At 34.6% G+C, this 21,344-nt stretch overlaps 1 pseudogene; it reads left to right on the top strand.

The window, feature by feature from the left end:
- Positions 1-11,414: 11,414 nt before the first annotated feature.
- Positions 11,415-16,209, top strand: LOC133197865 (uncharacterized protein K02A2.6-like; annotated as a pseudogene).
- Positions 16,210-21,344: the final 5,135 nt, after the last annotated feature.

Raw genomic sequence — 21,344 nt, 5'->3', positions numbered from 1 at the left:
TTAATCTTTAATTCCTTATGAATCACACATAACATTCACGGTATATGCTTTAAAACTCCCATTTTATATATTTGTTTACATGAATTCTCGTCACCTTTAATTTCACTCGGCAAATATTTGATCAATAGTTATGACGTCATGGGTTTTGTATTTAACCCCCATGCTAAATAATTAGTTATTTATATAACCCCAAAACGACAAGATTTAGTTTATATTATGTTTTGAATGATTCCATTCATTTCTTGGACCCGAAATTAAACTTTAAATATAGATATTAAAAAATCATTATTTCTAAAGTTCACGTCATACAACTTACTATGACGTCATATTGTAAAGGCAAGTAGGATATCTCTGGGTGTAGTCTTAACAAACCCGCGTATATTTTCGAAAACAACCGAAGAACATCAAAAGCACATTCAAGAAATATTTCGCCGAATTCGTCAACATGGTCTCAAGTTAAAATTAAAGAAATGTAAGTTTTTCCAACAGGAAACCGAGTATCTAGGGTTTGTAATAGGTTCAGAGGGTGTTAAACCAGATGAAAAGAAGATACAAACTATCAGAACTCTATAAGCACCAGGTACGGTAAGAGAGGTTGGAGGTTTCATTGGTATGAGTAGTTATTATCGTCGCTTTATACCAAACTTTTCTAAGACTGCAGAACCACTGATCGATCTTACACGTAAGTATTCCAGATTTAAGTGGACAGAACAAAGTCAAATTGCCTTTGATTTTCTAAAAGAGAGCTTAACCGTGGTACCTTTACTCGCATATCCGGATGTCAACAAACCTTATGTATTGTACACTGATGCTAGTGACAACTGTATTGGGGCTTGCTTCACACAGAAAACAGACGAGGGAGAGGAGAAACCCATTTACTTCCTTTCTCATAAACTGGGGAAAACACAGGTAAAATGGTCCACAATAGAAAGAGAAGCATATGCCATACATTATGCATTACAAACGTTAGATCATTATTTGCATAATGCCACTTTTACTATTAAAACTGACCACAAGCCTTTAAAATATATATTAGATGCTCCTATGCAAAACAAGAAAATACAACTCTGGGCACTAAGCAGCTGCTAAGTATTGCTGCATACAATTGTAAGGTCGAGTATATTTAAGGTAGGTATAACTGTTGTGCAGACTTGCTTTCAAGACTCAAGTACTTCGGATCATAGTGATAATGAAGGTAAGGATGAAAATGAGCCAGACATTAATGACAACACATTTGAAGTCAGTGCAATAAATTCCAGTCGTATTGAACCTAAACAATTTGCTAACTTCGATTTCACGATACTTGATGATTTGATTAAACCATTTTTAGATTTACCGGAAAGTATTGATGTTAAAAAATTGCAAAAGTCAGATGAACATATTGTTAAATTAAAAGAAAGAATTGAAAAAAGAAAAGCTACTCGATTTGAAGAACAGAAATTTTTAGAGATTGAAGGTCTTTATTATTTGTCAGACGGGGATTCCGAATCTCCAAGACTACGTTTATATGTTCCTCAAGAATTAGAAGAAATTACTCTAAAACAATATCACGACAAATTAGGACATATGGCAGTAGACAAAACCTATGATGCGATACGACAAAAGTATTACATTCTAAATTTATACAAAAATTAAACAATTATATTGAACAATGTGTAACCTGTCAAACTAGGAGTTCCAGAAAAAGCCATCCTCCAATACAAGAGACTGAAATTCCACCTTATCCTTTTGCTAAAATTGCACTAGACTTGTCTGGGCCTTATCCAACCAGTCTTTCCGGAAACAAGTACGTTGTTTCATTGATTGATATTTACTCAGGTTGGTCGGAAGCATTTTGTGTCGCTGACAAATCAGCTGATAACATAGTTCATATAATTTTGGATGAAATATTTCCCCGTTATGGCTGCCCTTTAAAGCTTTTGACAGACAATGGCACGGAAAATGTCAAAAAATTAAATATTCATCATATTAACACCTCGTATTACAATCCAGAGGGTAATTCTAAAGTAGAAAGCTTTCACAGAACTCTTCATGATGTTATGGCTAAGAAAGTACAGGAGGAAACACAAACTTGGGATCTTTATCTTAATCAAACTTTCACCCTCATTTGATAAATTTGTGAAAGATTATCATTTTAGAAAAATTGATTTCTGGAAACCTTTTAATGAACATTTTTCATAAGTTAAAACTGAACCAGTAAATGATCAAAACTTATTAAAGAAATTCTTATACAAAATTTAATAAATGAAATGCCACTGGATAAAATTTAAATAAACGCCTCATAAAGAATGGTTGCACTTGCTTTGGTTATATTTATCAACATTTTCGGCTCTTTCTGTTTGGTTTGCATTATTGTTAAATGTTGTAAACAAATAAGTAAATGTTGTCAAAACTAAAAACAACTGGTCAGCTAAGTTTCAGGGTAGAGAGAGTTCTGTGTCTAAACCACCTCTGAGTCAACTTCCAAAGTCGAAGATACAGAAATCTACGCAGGTAGGTTAAGGCTTGCCGAAGAATATGACAGTGCACTCTGTGCCTTCACATCTCTGAACTACCAAAATATGACGTCATAATGGAAAATGACGTCAGGTCACTGCAAACTTGAGGTGTTATGACGGGGAGAGTGTCATGAACTTTACACTTTATTTCAAACTGCATGTAAAATGCTAGATAGATATTGCAAAATTCACGGGTCGTTAAAGGTTTTTTAAGTCTTATATGTCCGAATATCTTAAAAATACACCGCTTACCTACCCTTGATTGAAATTCATCATGTTCAAAATGCTTATGAAAAATATACTTTTGAAATGTACTCTGTTTTATACCCGTGGTTGGAGGTAGAATTTATTTTGTGTGTATAAAAGAATCTGGCGCAGGTGATATTCGAGGATTAATCTGAGAATTTTTGTGGAAATCTGGAAGAAGAGATTGTTCTCTAACTGAATCTTGCTTGGGAAAAATGTGTGTTGGCTTTGTTTTGATACAGATTACGATATTGTGTGGAAAATACCCTCAAATTTGTAGCTAAGTCGAATTTCTCAGGAAATATTTTGTACCCAAGTAATACTATGACTTTTCCCAAGCACATTTCGGATACACAAGGATACGATGAGTTTATTTATATAACAAAATGTTAATAGTTATTGTGCTAATCAGCTGTGCCGAAGCGATTTATATAAAACACTTCAAAAAATTATAAATGACCGTCACGTGATCAACAAAGTCATGTGATATCATAACAAATATGCTAATGTATAGCCGAGGAAACCCTTTATATAAATTGGAAGTACTAAAGTTCAGTACTTATAAATTAAAACCAAAACCGACCTCACAATGACATATTATGTTTTGAGCGCATTTTAAAGCTTCGGGAAGCCTTAACATAGCTGCGTATGCCAAAGACTGGAGGGACGTGTCAAAAATGGGACAAGAAGTTAAACTGGTACACCAGTATATCCAAGAGAAAAAGGATTTCATAAACAGTTTGGGGACAACAATGTGGGTCGGATCAGAATTCAAGAATACAAGATCCATTGATGGCTTCAACTTTGAAGGGCGATACTACCGCCTGGAGTGGTGATAATTACACCCCGTCATCTACAAAATCTCCGGGATTGTATCCATTACATACACTTAAGAAATAACTTACAATATGAATCAAATTACATCATACGTGAATATCTGGCAACATGAATAATGCTTAAATAATGGAAGGGAACAGTATTCCATAATCTATATACATCCATGTGGAATGAAGAACATGATACGTGTATATCCATATATATACTTTTATAATCGTGTCATCCAAAACACATAACCTGTCGTAACTCTATATATCAGTGAATCTAAATTTTAACTTCAAGAAGAGGAAAGCATAGAAACACCTATACATCGAATGACCATTTTGATCGTAGTGTGATTACTAATGTGAACCGTGTTTCAGTGTTTCCGTTCTTGTGAAGGATTAATATTATTTGCTTCCTACTGTGAATTATATGGAGAAATAATTGTCTTGTTTCAATTTAGAAATTTCCTGCCGAAATTTCTAATTACATGGAGACGAATGTAAACCTATAGGGTTGGAGACAATTATTTTAATCAGAAAATATACATACTAAACTATTTACAATGTACTTAAGATAGAGTGCATTAACCTATAATCCAATCGGGATATGAAAGTCTAAGACTTTTCCGTAAGAATAAACAAATCTGGTAATCGGATTAAGGACAATGTAAGCTACCAGGATGTTTATCTCTCTTGGGACGACGATGCAGGTTCAGTAACGGAACATTGCTAAACTTTTTTTTATATTAACTTTTGCAAAATACTAGGACGTTGGACTGATTATTAAAGTTTATGTTTCAATTACAATTTATTTAATAAAATTCCAGGATTTATTGAATAACTTGTTTACTTGAATCTGATTTGTCTATTTCATACGTAAATGAGTATTATGTATTGTACATTATAAAATACGATCTGTACCGACTAGACACAACCTAACACCAGAGCGAACCTAAAACGCGCCCCGGTTTCGCTTTCTGGGTTCGCTCGGGGTCCGCTACGGGTCCGCTTTCAGATATTTTGGGTGCGTTCTGCTTTCGCATTGGGTGCGCTTCGGTTTCGCTCTGCGTTCGCTCGGGGTCAGCTCTGGGCCCGCTAGAGCAAACCCGGCTTTCGCTTTCTGGGTTTGCTTTACGCACTCATGCGTGAAGCGGACCCCGTTTAATCTTGCCGCCAGCACGCCCCTCCCCTTGTACATGTATATTCCAAATACAGTAGTGAAATCGATCATTGTTGTTTATGTGGCGATCAAAACTTGTACATGTGAGTGACAATATGGAGAACGTTGATAATATTTTTCAGAATTTCACCGTACATTCGACGTAGAATTATTTTAATTTCTTAACTTACAAGTATATTGCGAAAAAAGTTTTAAAATCAGTTGGAACTTTCGATTGTAATTGTAATTGCTAGATCGTAATTAGAATGTTTGCAACACAAACAACTAAATTATAATCTATAAATAGCTGAGACATACTGTACACGTAAAATGTGAAGTTTTCATTTTTAGCAGTTTACGTTTAAGCTAGGTTGTCGTCCATTTCATGTACTTGTAAGTCGTGATAATCACTTAAAATTCTCACACAGTGTAAACTGAGTTTCGTTGTACAGATCATTCATAATTTAATTCCATGCTATAAATCATTGTTTTATAAGTTACAGAAAATTTATCAAAAAAAAAAAAAAAAAAAAATAATAAAATAAAAAAATAAAAAGCTAATAATTGTTACCTGATAAGAAAATATTGAATATTTTGTAAAAGTTTTTTTTTTTTTTTCAAATAAATGATCATTTTAATAGTATGTGTTCCTTACTGGTACATCCCCCCCCCCACACACACACACACACACACAACACTACATACATACTGGAGCGTGTTAACAAACACAATTCTAAATGTTCTAAATGTTTAAAAATAAATAAAAAATAAGAAAGAGAACAAACAAAACAAGAGATCAATAACCATAAACTCGCATGATTAAGGACATTGGCAAGTCAGGGTTTTCCGGAGAAAAAAAGGTTTAATACATGGGTTTTTTTCACTTATAAAATAGTGATTCAGAGTGATCTCCCATGTAGCATTCTTTAAGCGGTGAAAACCAATAAAGCGTATGTTACAGAGGTAAACAAAAGCACGTGTGCTTCCTTCAACGGGTAGAATCATCTATACAGCAAGAAAGAAGAGCAGTAATGGCTTTGTTGTACATTGTATTCAGGGACAAAGAACCAACAGGTCCTTATTTACCATAGTTATGCTCAGTTTGCTGGGAAGGGCAAAGATGTGACATATGTTGAAAGGTAGGTCGACCATACCGACTGAGAACAGTTCTTAGGTGTGAAGTAATCAGCATTTAGTAACTACGAATAAAAGTTAAAAATTAATCCATGCCAATATTTTTATGACAATGTGTTTCAATTAATGCAGTCAATTACATGATAAAAACAATCAACCAGTCTCTTGACCGATTTTAGCTGTTAAGGGACTCAACTCAAAAATGATGATCGGTGCCGGTATATCCATGTCTTGTTTCTATATATATATTTTCAGCCAGAATATCTAGAAGTCATAGGAAATGAAGATACAATAATGTATATAATACAAAAACTGTATGAAATAAGTGGATTTTGAAGAAATATTATGGTGAAAAATTATGTAGGTCCCTTTTATCAACACTTTACATAGGAAATGCATTAAGAATTGTAAAAACACTTATTTGACAAAATCTAAAAAAGAAAGTTGGATTGGTAGGTAAAACGATCCAGAATATAGCCTGTTTAGTACATTTAAACCCACTCAAAAGATCTTGAAAAATTCTATACAATAATCAGGAACCTTGCCAATGTCCTTAGGTAGATGAAATACAAAATAAAAACGCCCGGTTTTTTTTTTTATTTCTATGAGCCCCACCCCCTCCTCGTACTCGAATTGTTTTCTATGGACCTGCTGTAGCAGATTTCATTTCAAATAATATACAGTGGTCCTCTCTCTCTCTCTCTCGTAAAACTATTTTACTGTACCTGAAATTGATCTCTTGATGTTCACGTTTCTTTCAGCATTCAGGTGGCAGCAAATTGTATGAACATGTACTCTTCATGCAACTTGATAAAGAACTATGACGTTTTTAAAATTCAAAAAAAAAAAAAAAGAAAAAAAAAAAGAAAAAAAAAAGAAAGAAAAACAGTTGAATTTCTTACTGATCATGTGCCCAGACGGGGTATCTTTAGGGGTTGGAAGGGTTTATGGAATGTTCGAATGTAGGGGGAGTATATACTCAGGTACATGTATATTGTGACCATGAAGACAGTATACTTCCAGCTAGCAAGTGTGAGTTAAAAAAAAACAACAACACCGTGATTGTTCTTTGCACCCGCAATATTTCCGAAGCAGGTGGATGATTACCGACACGTGATGACCCTGGCTTCACTTTGAAACTTTCATTATTTAAGTGTTAAAAATAAATAGTTATAACAATTAAAAATGTTCAAATACAGGTACCTATCGTAATGGAAAAATACTTGTGGGTTTTCGTATTAAAGTATTTTTGTAAGTTCAATTTATTTACTAATGTTGATATACGTGAACTTTTCATGTCCAAGTGCAAAACAATATACAATGTACATGTCTAGCTTTTTATATAAAGTACATGTTGTATATGTAAGAGGTTCGTGTGCATTTACACATGTACATATACATCGACGTGAAAGAAAGTGATACGCATTTTCGTGCTTTTTGGACTGACTTGCAATAAGATACAAAACTTCAAGCATTAGGTCTACATGTATGACAACTAGAATTGACAAGATAATCTTTCCTTATATACATGTACTTGAATGAAGCTTTATATTCATTTATTTTTTTTTTTGTAAAAGATTAATAAAGTTATACCATAGTAGTTTAAAAAATGATTTTTTTCCCTAATTTATGATTGGACATTCATGTACATGTATGCTGTACATTTATTTTTTTTTTTTTAATTAAGAAGATCAATAATTTTTATGTTGATCTGGATTAAAATGAAAATGTAAATTAGAATAATAAAATATATTAATGTATGAAAGCACGTACATGTACATGTTTTTGTACAGTATCTTGAGATGATGGAATGCTATAATTTATCAAAACCCTTTTTTTTTCTTTTCTTTCTTTTAGTAACAAGCGTAATAGCCATTATTGTCTTTTTTCTTTTATACATGTACATTAAAGTACGTTTTTTCTGATAAATTTACGCAATGTATATTAATGGATTTAAAATAAAAAAATAAAGAAAATAAATATGTACCTAGATAATTAATATAAATATAATTTTTTTTAATCATGTTAATAATAGTTTCACACTGTGCATTACCACGCTTTGCTTGCACAATGTTTTATTTACATTGAATGACAAATTGGCATGCTGATTGGTCGACGCGCTGATTGGTTAACACATCTTATCGCTAATCCTGATTGACAGCTCTGTTACGCAACACCGAACGCGCGTTCGCTTTCTGGGTTCGCTACTGAATTTGGGGTTCGCTTTCGGCGTTCGTTGTAAGTCCGCTACGGGTCCACTGCGGGTTCGCTTGGGGTGCGCTCCGGGTGCGCTCGGGGTCAGCTCTAGCGGACCTCAAGCGAACCAAGAAAGCGAACCTGGGGTGCGCTTTGGGTTCGCTTTCTGTTAGGTTGTGTCTGGTCGGTACTGTTCGGCGCTCTTCGAGAGAGCCACTATACGATCATCAGTACGACCTATCACTTTCTCTAATAAAACTTCTTGAGAAAGACTATTGGTCTCATTGGCTTACAAAACCTATAACAAAGAATTGTGAAAGGACGATAAAATGAGAACCGCATATAAATTTACCATAGACGTTCGGGTAAAAGTTAACATACAAATGCGGAATTTATAAGTACAGAATATATATATATATATATTCTTATTTATCATATACTTATCATATATGTAGTAAATACACCGATTCTGCACTATGCTATACGGGTGAAGTTACAATACCCATATCAAGGACTGTTTCCAAAAATCAACTTCACGTACAGTCCCTGAAACGTTCTACTTTCCCACTTGAACGGTGAGCGAACGCTGAACGAACGGTGAACGAACGCAGAGCGAACGGTGAGTGAACGATGTGTGAACGCTGAACGCAACTTGGTGAAAGATGTGTGAACGCTGAACGGTGAGCAAATGCAGAACGCAAACGGAGCGCAAACGCGAGCGCAAAGTGAACGGTGAACGAACGGTGAACGCAAGATGAACGATTTATTCGGAATGCCTCTGATCTTTTCCTTGCATTGAAACTATTCTATTGTATTCTAATGCCTGGTGCTAAAAAAAAAATAAAAATAAATAAATAATAAATAAAGAAATCAGTGAAAATTGTCCTAAGAAAGACGATACATGCACATTAAGTAAAATAATTAATTTAAGTTTCTTACAATATTTTCTGCACATATGTACTATGTTTTAAATCAACTTTTTAATAATACGATTTTTATCGCTGTAAAACATTGTAATGTTACCGAACGCTGTGTTATAACAGATGAAATTAATCTGGTTGTAAAATAAATAATATATTTATGTGTCAGTTTTATTTATTTATTTTTTTTGATGATTTATTAAGCAGACTTCTACATGTATCTGTAGACATTTCCCGGCCGTGATTATACTCGGACAAGATGATACAAAGAGGCAATCATATTATTTGTTATATATTAAATTTTCACAACTTGATATTTAAGTAATATGATGTCATAGTTTTTATTAAACAGACAAATGAGAGAGAGAAAGAGAAAGAGAGAGAGATTCGGTTTTAGCCCCCCTTTCCTCAAATGTTTGTACCTATATCAAACAAAAATTCTCAATTTTTTCTAAATATATCAGGCAGTGAAAGAAACCATTTTTTAATCAACAAATCCATTTGTTTTACAGTTATAATCGGTTTTTATTTTCCTGCTTCAAGTTAACACGAAGTCCACGAGCATGACCTGTCAATCAAAATCATTCGACACTGTGCAGGTGTGAAAGTCTCGTCACACCGAAGGCAAAGTGTTAGTATTCCCAAGAAGTTTTAACATTTTTTCTTATCATTTTTAGATCTGTTTCCCATATTTCTAAAAATAAATAAATAAATGAATAAAATACATTGGGAATAAATACTTGGAATAATTAAGCCGCTTGAATTTGAAACATACTCCCTGCCAATTTAAAATATCACCGCCGGCACATGTATATTTTGAAATACTATTGTTTAATGACTTTGTTTAGATGCATGTTTGTTTGCTACAAAACACATTAACTTCTTTTTAAATGTTAATTAAAATGTACTGGAAATACTAAGTAACAGATTTAGGGGAAAAGGGGGGGGGGGCTTAATAATATCGAATGACAAACATTTAAAGTTACGATGAAAAATATCATTACTGGAGAATCACTTTGGTTATATAAATGATAATCATGTTATAAAGGCATTTCTCTCTCTCTAATTAAAGACTTTGTATATGTAAAGTTGAAAAAAAAACTCTTTAATGTATTGCATTTCAAACAAATATTTTTTTAAACCACACTATCAATTTAATTCGCTATAAAGATATTTAAATAACTGGATATCCGCAGCACTGTTTGTCATTCTCAGAAAAATTTCTAACATGTATTTCTGTATTATTTAAAAAAAATGTGATAGAAATAAATATTTTCGTATTTTTGCTGCAGTTATTAAATTATTTGACCTCGATTATTATCTATCTATTAACGATTTGTCGTCCTTAACATAACAACAAAATGTTGCAGTGCTTGAAGTATCAGTATTTTGCCCGTATTTAAATTTAATTTTTCAGCATCGTTCTACATACATTTACTTATAACAACATTTATTTTCCAGATAAATTTTATAAATAACCTAACAGCTAAGTTAGAATAATAAACATTAATTTTGTAGATAATTTTTTTCCCCATGAAATAATGATTCTTTAAACACGGTATGTTATTTATTAAATTCAAAACCTGTAAATCCTTACTTAAAAAAGATAAGTCCTTTCACTTCGGAGTTCCGAATGACACTGAAGACTGAACGATAAGTGAACGCTGAACGCAAGGTGAAAGCAAAGTGAACGAACGAAGAGCGAACGGTGAACGCTTTGTAAACGGTGAACGCGAGCGCACGGTGAACGCTGAACGCAAAACTGTGAACGGAGAGCGAACGGTGAACGCATGGTGAACGAACGGTGAGCGCACGCTGAACGAACGGTGAGCGAACGGAAAAATGGGAAAGTAGAACGTTTCAGGGACTGTAATGTACCGGTCTGCAGAAATAAATATCAAGCCGGAAGTAACGTTTGTGTAGAGTTTAAAAGTTAATTAACTTGATTTTATTTAAATAAACATTTAATGTAGTTAAACTTAGCTTTACATGTATATGTATCTAAACATATGATGGAGAAGTTTTGTTCCAAGATGGCTTTTTTTGTGCAATATTGTAATGTACGACGGCAAATAAATGCAATTTCAATTTTACAGAAATTTTTAACAAAACATTTCTTTGCCTTGATTTTTTAAATTGTTTGAACGATTTAGAAATTTGTTTGTACAATTAAGAAATTCGTTTGTACAATTTAAAAAAAATCGTTTGAACGATTAATTTAGAAAATTGTTGAATGGTTAATTTAGAAAATCTTTTGTACGATTAAATTTATTTGTTATAGTATTTCAGAATTGTCTTTGTTGATCATGTCGTTTTTGTATGTTATGTTGTTATTGTGTATTCCGCCTAAGTGAAAGCATGTGTTTTATTTGCGCCTTATTATTTACTGAATCAACCCAAGTCTAAACAGAACAGTGGCGACGGAGATTAAAATATCAATATGGCAGCGGTATTCGGGAAGATAGATTCTTTTGAAGAGGGTACGGAAACGTTGGAGCAATACTGTGAGCGGCTCGGGCATTATTTCATAGCTAATGGCATCGGTAACACAAAGGAGGCGGATCTAGAAAAGCACCCGTCGATTCTACTAAGCGTGTGTGGCAGTAGAATATACAAGTTGATGAGTGACCTGTTAGCGCCAAATAAACCAGGTACTAAAACTTTTGCAGAACTTGTAAAACTTGTGCAGCATCATTATGCACCCTAACCCTCAGAAATAGTTAAAAGATACAAATTTCACAACCGTTTTCGTATACAGGGTGAGTCTGTGGCATCGTATGTGGCCGAACTAGGTCATTTAACAGCACATTGTAATTTTGGTCAATTCATGGAGGTCATGATTCGTTATCATCTTGTTTGTGGTATCATGGATGATAAAATCCAGAGACCTTTGTTAGCAGAAAAGGATTTAACTTTCAAGAAAGCATAGGATACGCGGGTATGTTAAGGAAGCATACATATCGTTTCTCGCGAAATTAAGACTTTTTTTCAGAAAATTAAGTTTGATAATTAATCAAAGTCGCTGATAAAAAGTAAACTATTATTAACTATTGCATAAAGACAACAGAGTGTCTGAGGCCAAGAAGAACACCACCACAACGTCATCACCTGACTGCAATTAATAGGAAAATATTCCTTAACAAAAAAGTTATTAGAAGAACAATACCCCGGAGTTTGATAATTTCTTTGAATAAAAAAATATGGTTGAAAAACATCTCTTATGCCTAAAAAGTGTTGCTAGAGTCCCACTGTCAGGTCGAGAAAATAATTATTCCACATATTCGCACGAAAGCTTATCCAACCTTTTGCATTTTTTACATATAACCCGAGATATTTCTTCAAACCAAGTTTATCTCACGATTCTAACAGCACTTTCCAACTATTATGGAACGCAAGCTTCCGATATGTACAAATACTATGTTTTGAAGTATCCAGCTTAGTGCTGTTGTTTTGGATTTTTGTTATCACGAATGACAGAGAAAAGGCCGACCGGGATACGCAAATAGCTGACTGTCTTCTTTAGAAGATATACTCAATGAAAATGAATCAACATACCTGTTTAACAAGCTTTAACTTGATTTGAATCACACACAATATTCACGGTATTTGCTTCTAAACCCCTTTTAAGTATCTTTATACATGCCGTCTTAGCCAAATTCTCGTTACACAACATGATCAATTCTCAATTTACATGTTGATATGACGTCATCGGTGGGAATTTTTTAATTCAAGTGACAGATTCAGCATAACAAAATAAAAACATTTTATTTTTGTTAATATTTGCAAGTTTCTATTCATTTTCAGGTGTTAAATTATATCTCTAAATAACAGTTTTTATAGAAACTCGTGTTATAGAATTGACGTCATCTCGCTTAATATGACGTCATACTTTATCACTGATTTGGTAAAGTCAGATTATCTCAGTGCTTCCTTAACATACCTGCGTATCGCCATATCAATGGAAACTGCAGCGAAGGGACTAGTGGACCTACAGTGTGGAACAGCACACACAGAGAAAGTAAACAAAGTGAGTGTTGGAGACAAATCACAGAAAGACAAAAGTAATGTGAAGTGTTTTTTTTTACTGTCATATGTTCGGACATATTGCCGCAGAGTGTAGGAAAAAGAAAGCAGACCAAGCTGCCAGCCGGGGGAAAGGAATCTCAGCACACAAAGCACATAAAGTACTACAGAAAACAAGAGAAAACTCGAGAGGTCATTTTGGGAGTTACAGTTCAAGAGTCATTTCAGAAGGGAAAATTTGCGCAATGTATGTGATACACCTGATGATGAAGAAGACCATGCTGAGTATAACGTATCATATGGTGGAGCCGGGCAAGCAACCACCATACCGTGTGTCCTTGAACTTGAATGGAGTAGACCAGTCCATGCAGTTGGATACTGGAGCCAGTAAGAGTGTGATTAGTGAAAAAGCATACAAGACTTTGTGTAAATCCGACCCTCAGTTGAGCTTCAAACCTTCATTTACAAAATTGCGTTCTTACACTGGGGAACTTATTCCCATATTGGGAACAGTGCAGTTGACCGTGACCTACAAAGATCAGCGGTATAACTTGAAGGCGGAAGTGGTCAAAGGAAAATCGCCGTGCTTACTTGGCCATGATTGGTTGGATATCATTAAACTGTGCTGGGATGAAGTGTTCCAAGTGAAAACTGAAATGCACACTGATTTGGATCAGGTTCTGAAGAAGTATCAAGTTGTGTTCAAGAAAGGATTAGGAACAGTTCAGGGAGTGAAAGCAAAAATGAATGTTGACCCTCAAGAAAAACCTAGATACTTCAAAAGCCGTTCTCCACCTTTTGCATTGAAGGTAAAAATCGAACAAGAGTTGGGCAGATTAGTTTGTGAAGGAACTGTTACCCCTGTAGAGTTTTCAGAATGGGCAAATCGTACCAATAGTTAAAAGTGACAAGACTGTGTGTTTTTGCTGTGACTATAAAGTTGCAGTGAACAGAGTGTCTAAGGTGGAGAATTACCCTATCCCTAAGACAGAGGATCTATTTGCTATATTAGGAGGTGGTGAACAGTATTCAAAGCTCGACCTGAGCCAGGCCTATCAGCAATTAGAGTTGGATGAAGAGTCCAAGAAATATACCACAATCAACACTCATAAAGGACTTTTCCAGTACAATCGCCTACCTTTTGGAATCTCGTCTGCTCCTGGTATATTCCGGAGAACTATTGAGAATCTACTTAAAGGCATACCCAGTGTTATTAGTCGCTTTTATGACATACTCGTGACTAGGAAACCCGTTATGAACACTTACAGAATCTTGAACAAGTGTTTCAGAAGTTGGAAACAGCTGGAGTTCGACTGAAGAAGGAAAAGTGTGTGTTCATGGCCGATGAAGTTACGTACCTTGGGCATCGTATAAACAAGTATTGAAGACAGTCAACTGAAGACAAAGTGCAAGCTATCAATAACTTACCTGAACCTAATTACATCAAATAACTACAGGCCTTCCTTGGAATTCTGAACTACTATTGTTGCCACTTACCAAATTTGTCAACTGTGCTAGCACCATTGCATCAAATCTTAGGTAAAGATGTACCTTGGTCTTGGGATTCTAGACAGTCAAAGGCTATGCAAGAGGCAAAAAAAAACTTTTGAGATCTTCATCTCTACTAGTTCATTTTGATTCAAACAAGAAGCTTGTCATGTCCTGTGATGCCTCGCCAACTGGATTGGGGGTGGTGTTGTCACACATCACAGATGAAGGGGAGAAACCAATAGCTTACGTGTCAAGAACGCTTGCTCCAGCAGAGAAGAGCTACTCTCAGTTGGAATAAGAGGGACTCGCAATTATATTCGAAGTGAAAAAAACAACAACAAACCATTATTAGGACTATTCAAACCTGACCGAGCCATTCCAACAATGGTTGCAGCACGAATACAGAGATGGGCGTTAATCCTTGCAGGATTCGAGTACAAAATATTGTTTAAGGACGGTAAGAGGAATGGTAATGCAGATTGTTTGAGTCGTCTACCGGTCAAGGAGAGTGTGGATGTATCCTTACCGGGTGAGACCATTTTACTCATTGAACACTTAGATAGTACACCAGTACATGCGGAAGAAAATGAGGAATGGACACAGTTGGATCCACTCCTGCGTCAGGTGACATATTTCATACGGAATGGATGGAAAGAGAAGAATAGTGATGAGAAACTTCGGCCGTACATAAGCAGACGAAACGAATTCAGTATACTTGAAGGCTGTATTCTTTGGGAAAGTCGTGTGGTGAGTTCAGAACCAGGAAGGGAAAAGCTATTGGGCCTGTTACATGAGGGACATCCTGGAATAGTCCGGATGAAAAGCCTAGCAAAGAGCTATTTATGGTGGCCAGGACTAGATGAAGACATTGAGAGGAAATTACTAGTACTCAGATGTGAAGTTTGTCGGATGCAAAGTGCCACGCCAGCACTAGCACCATTACACCCTTCGGAATGGCCTAATCGGCCCATGGTCTACAATACATGCAGATTATGCAGGACCATTTATGGGATCCATGTTTTTGATCATCATTTATGCGTACAGCAAGTGGATTGAGGTGTACAAGTCATGTACTTCTACATCTGAAGTGACAATTGAAAAATTCAGACAAGCATTTGCCACACATGGAATTCCCGATGTACTTGTCACAGACAATGGGACCTGTTTCACGAGTCACGAATTTGCCATTTTACATCAGAGAATGGTATTCTACATGTGAAGACCTCACCATACTACCCAGCATCCAATCGTTTGGCTGAGAGTGCAGTGAGAATTTTTAAAGAAGGGATGAAGAAAATGGACAACGGGTCTGGATCACTGATGACCAAATTGCAAAGATTTCTATTAAACTACCGAGCTACACCACAGACAACAACAGATGTTGCTCCAGCTACTCATGAATCGCAAATTGCGGACAAAGAAACATTTGTTAAGCCAGAGGTTCGAGGACGAATAGGAACCCAACAGAGGAAATTCAAGCAGTATCACCATTTACATGCGAAAGGACGAACATTCATGAAAGGAGATATAGTCATGACAAAAAGCTTTGCAAGTGGACAGTGGAAATGTGGAGAAATAACTCAGAAGACTGGACTCTTATCATACAAAGTTGCTTTTCGGACGGAGTAACTGCTCGCAGACATGTTGATCATATCAAACAGTGACATATATACATGTACCACATATGATATCCGACAATCCTGATGAAAGCGAAAGTCTTTATGATCCTGTTACCGTAGATGAGGCACCTAGACCTACAACTACACTGCTAGAAAGTGAATCCAAGTCCAATGCAACTCTACCTGCATCAAGTACAGTGTACTTCGCGACCGTCTAGTGTTCCGAACATAGCAAGCCATCGTAGATCGTCTCGTTCCGTGAAAAAACCTGCCTATCTGGATGGCTATGTAACCCCTTAAACGATCCATGCCTAAATTATGGTGAACTTTTTTTGTGATTGTCTTGACTGTTAATGTTTTGTTTAATGTTACATGCATTATGACTGAATTAGCTTAAAAAACTGAGTAAATCTAATATGTTATATGGGTTTGAAATTTATTTACATATTAATCAGTTATAAGATGTATTTTTGAGTCAAGTATCTAGTCAATTTTATCTTCATAAATGAACTTTTGGGCGGAGGAATGTAGTATTCCGGAATTGTCTTTGTTGATCATGTCGTTTTTGTATGTTATGTCGTTATTGTGTATACCGCCTAAGTAAAAGCATGTGTTTTATTGGTTCCTTTTTATTTTCTGAATCAACCCAAGTCTAAACAGAACATTTGTTTTATTTACAAAATGCGTTATTACCATTTTGTATGGTTTTCAAAATCCTTTGAGCGATTTAGAAATTCGTTTGTACAATTTCGAAATTTGTTTGCTCAATATAGAAAATCGTTTGTACGATTTAAGAGCCTTCTATACACTGCACACTAGAGATTTCTGATTTTGTGGTATTTTTATGGAAATAAAGTGATCTGCCCTTTGATTCAGAGTAAAATAAATTTAAATGTACAATTGATTACTTAATTTGTGATCAAATCAAGCATTAATAACACCTTTAATAGGCCAAGATGAATAGATAGAACTCTTCATATGCAGATATTTTGTCCACTTAAGTAAAAACAGTGATTTATGTTCATCAGTACTTCATTGTCCTTGTACATTTTTCCTTGGGGTAAATGCAAGGCACCCTATGTTGAAAATGTGATAGATAAGCTCTATACTTTCACCTTTACACACTATAATTTTCTCAATGTTCAAAAAATATTTTCCTCTAGTGTATAGAGGGTCCTTAAAAATGTCGTCTTTGCGATTTTGAACCGTTTTTACGATTTAGAAAATCGTTTGTACGATTTAAATCTTTTGTACGGTTTAGAAGATCTCTTTTTTTTTAACTGCAAGTTCTTTTCTTAAGTACTTTTACAAAGTAAGTTCTTCAATAAAAAAGGAAGAATTTCTACACATTGTAAACCATGGAAGATAAAATTAACTGACACAACAGACATTTACGAACAAGTTCATTCATTTTTGTTGATGTCCAACCCAAACTGTGCCTTCACGATGCATTTAGCACTCTTGGAAGTAAAAAACTCTCCCCTTTCAAAACCCCTCCTCCTGATTAATTATCATTACTTTGAACAATATTTTATTGAGATTCATCTGAATCGTCATTAATTATCATTGAATAAAAGTCCCCACTTTTTTCCTAGTACATCTGTTCTCTAAGTTAAATATGGCAATTTTCAATGAAAGACCGGTTGTCCTATCTTTCTCTCCACTTGCAGTGTGGTCAAACCACCAAAAATGTGTCATAAAACATTTTTCTAGAAAGCAGAGTTCACCCCCTCCGTCCAGAATAGAATTGTTAAGTTTGCATGCTTATTGTTTTTTTCGGAGTTTTTTCTGTTTGCTTGTCCATTATTTTCTGATTGCAGTCCCCCCCCCCCTTTCATACTTAAAAAAAGACAATACTTGTCTTAACACTAAAGTCAATGTTTTAAACACATTTTACGAAAACAGTGAATAACCATACTTAAAAATAATGCATATGTGATAAGCATATTCTCTATGTTTGCAAATTTATCAATTGATAATTTACATGAGTATTATTTATTTCTTTCGTGTTTTAGTTTTTTAGTTTGGTTTAGTGAGTGTATGGTCTTTGGCGCGTAATTTCTTGGAGGTCCATAGCTGCAAGTGTTAACAAAGGTACACAAAATAACAGAACCAAAAAAATAAAAAAAAATAAAAAAATAAATAAAAAAAAAACAATATAATGCAATACGAACCAGTCTTGTTGCAAACTATATTTCACTTACCACATTTGAATAGTTTAGATAATACTGACTATGCTATCTCTGATTTTGATATTATTTCATTCAAGAGAAAGTGATCCCATAGTTTGCTTTCTGTCCTTCCCCAATCAGGCCAACAGGAACAATTTGACCGTTTGGGGAGGGGGCTTCAAACTTTCTAATTTGGGGATTGATCATAATTGGCGAATATGTCTATATCAATATCAATTGTTTCAAAAATGTTGTGTGAGTATTGCATGTTCATTTGCATATCAATATATTTCCTTTGTATTTGTAAATTGTACAAATGATTTAAAAAAATGTACATACAATATTTTAAATTGCACAAACGAATTTCCAAATCACACAAACGAATTTCTAAATTGTAGAAACGAATTTCTAAATCGTACAAACAGTTAATTTCATTCCTTTTTTTCTGCAGAGTTGAAATGGCACTTATTTGCAGCCGTAGTGATATGCTTCTATAGACGTAGTAGTAATATGTTATAAAACTTTTCACTAACCTCCTCTTTTTTGCCCTCCGTAAGTGTGGCAACCACTAGTGCTTGTGCGTCGGTTCCTCCAAACGATTTTATGGAGTCAAGCCAAAAGTGTAGATAATCTGTTTACAAATGAATTTTGTTAATATTCTGAACTCGTGTAACAAACCCTTAAATGTTACTAGGATTAATTGTGGCTTAAAAGAAATGCAAGTTGAGACAATGCTGTATATCATACGCTATGTCTATCAAAATTTTAAATGTATATTGTGTCTATAGTGAAGTCAGTGTGAATCACAGTGCAGCTTTAAGGGCAAAACAATTGATATGTTTCTCAAAATACTCAGTAAAATTATGAAGTATGGGATTAAATTACAAACAACATGTATTGAAGCCTGTGTTCAATGTATCATATTCTATGAACGATTTTGAAAGCATACTATAGATCAATAAACACTCACGCGGGAAACAATTATATGCAGAGATATTGGAAAACTATTTACTGTCCTTCAAGTTAAGGCTATTTGTCCATAATAGCCCCAAATTCAATGAATTTGAAAGTACAACAGACGTATTATTGCATTGCTCAATCTATTTAGACAAAATGTTAGGTATAACTATATATACCATATGTAAATGTAAGTATTGAAGGGCCCTAATTTAAGATCTTGACCTGTCCTTAAGGGTCATCTCCCTTTTTTGATAAATAAAATACAATTTTTTTTATAAAAATCTATCCCGTTAAGGTATTTTTTTGAAATAAATTGTTGTTCTTTCTCTTCACCAAGACATTAGTTGAAAGTTAATTCAGTGGTTCTAAGGAAGTTGAAAATGCTAAAAAAAAATAAAATGACAGCAAAGATACAGGTCTACTGATTTGGGAATTGATAGTCACATCTTACAATACCGGATTTGTGTGTGTGTGTGTGTGTAAGTGTGTGTGTGTGAGGGTGTGTGTGTTCATTTGTAGGAATCAGATAATCGTTATTCTTACTCTAAATTTGACCTCGGAATATCCGCCAGCCTGGTAAATAAATAGGACTCACAGCGAGTGTTACCGATCGACAGTGGATACTTACTACACCTAGGCACCTGATCCCACCTTTGACATTTTTGGGGGTCTGTTCTTATACCCTGCTCTCAGATTTCCATTGCTTGTATGTTTTTGACATACTGATGTTATCCTCACTTTTTCATTTAAAGATTTTTATTTTCTCAAACTGACCTTCATTATACAGGATACCATGCATACCTTTGTACGACCATGTAGAGAAGATAGAACACTGACAGTCTTCCGTTGAACTGTTTTCGACCTCTTGAAAAGCTTTTCTCCCATTCAGCACTAGTACGTAGAATGCTTTAGACCTCATGTAGATCTAATGGCATGCATAATATGCAAATTGTCCGGCAAAATCAATCATACTGACACTTATTTCACTTTCTTTGGCATCCAGTATTTTTCTCATAACATCCTGTGCCAGTTGTTCATCATTTGCTTCATTTTCCCTTGGATTCAGTGTAGTGTTTTGCTCTATGATTGGAGTTGTGTCGTTAACGTCATTTCCAGGCAACAAATCATTTTGTAAACTTTTTAGATAATTACTTTTTTCATTTTTTCTTTTAGCATTCTCATTTTTTTTCCATTGTCTTTGCTTCGTTCGTTCTTTTCAAGTGCGGACATTGGAACTCTGATCAATCGTCTGTTTAAGGCATTGTCATCTGATGCTACAATATACAAAACTGAATATTATGAATTTGAATTAAAAGAAAACTTTACGGTCAATAAAAGTACTAAAAGAGGAATTTATGATTTCTTCCTTTTTTTATTTGAATGATTTTTAAGATCATGTTAAACATGTTGTTATTATCAAATTTTATGTTAATCTCTTTATTCCCATAAAACAATCGACTCAGAACTTTGATTCCTTCTTAGCTCCGTGAGATTGATTTAACCCATCTTGAGAAGAAAAATGTTTTAGAGATTTTTCTCAAACTTTCGAACTCGAAAATTCGATCCCAATTATGAGCCTATCCTTTCACTAATCTAGTGTACACTACCCGAGGATGCTGGCATATCAATATGGTTATCATTTATGGTCCAGCTGTTTTTTTTAAATAGAAAGTTTCTAAAGATGTTATATATTCCAAGGATAAACCATCATATTGATATGATTAATCGTTTCCGATCTGTTATTTAGCAGATTTCTTAACGATTTTTACCAAAATATTTTTGAATTAAGCTTGATAACCCATTATGACCCCATCCTTACTATAGGGACATGATTTAACACACAATTCTAAACTACATGTACCCGAGAATGCTTGCGAATGAATATGACTAATCATGGCCCTGCTGTTCCTAAGATTTTTTTAAAAATACTACTTAGCTCCTGGGATCATGATTTGAACAAACTTAAATCTTCACTATTTGAGAACGCTTGCGTATAATATAAGGAACTAAAGATGGCTTTCCATTGAGAAGAATTTTTTTTCTTATTTTCTTATTTTAAAATTTACTATCCTATTTGGACCTTTCCTTACTTTCATGGGACGAGGA

Source organism: Saccostrea echinata, unplaced genomic scaffold (genome assembly GCF_033153115.1).
Source record: "Saccostrea echinata isolate AGI-Se365-2 ecotype Australia unplaced genomic scaffold, CSIRO_AGI_Sech_v1 ptg000032l, whole genome shotgun sequence".
Classification (NCBI taxonomy): domain Eukaryota; kingdom Metazoa; phylum Mollusca; class Bivalvia; order Ostreida; family Ostreidae; genus Saccostrea; species Saccostrea echinata.
The sequence above is the reverse complement of the archived record's forward strand: the minus strand, read 5'-3'. Positions and strand labels throughout refer to the sequence as shown.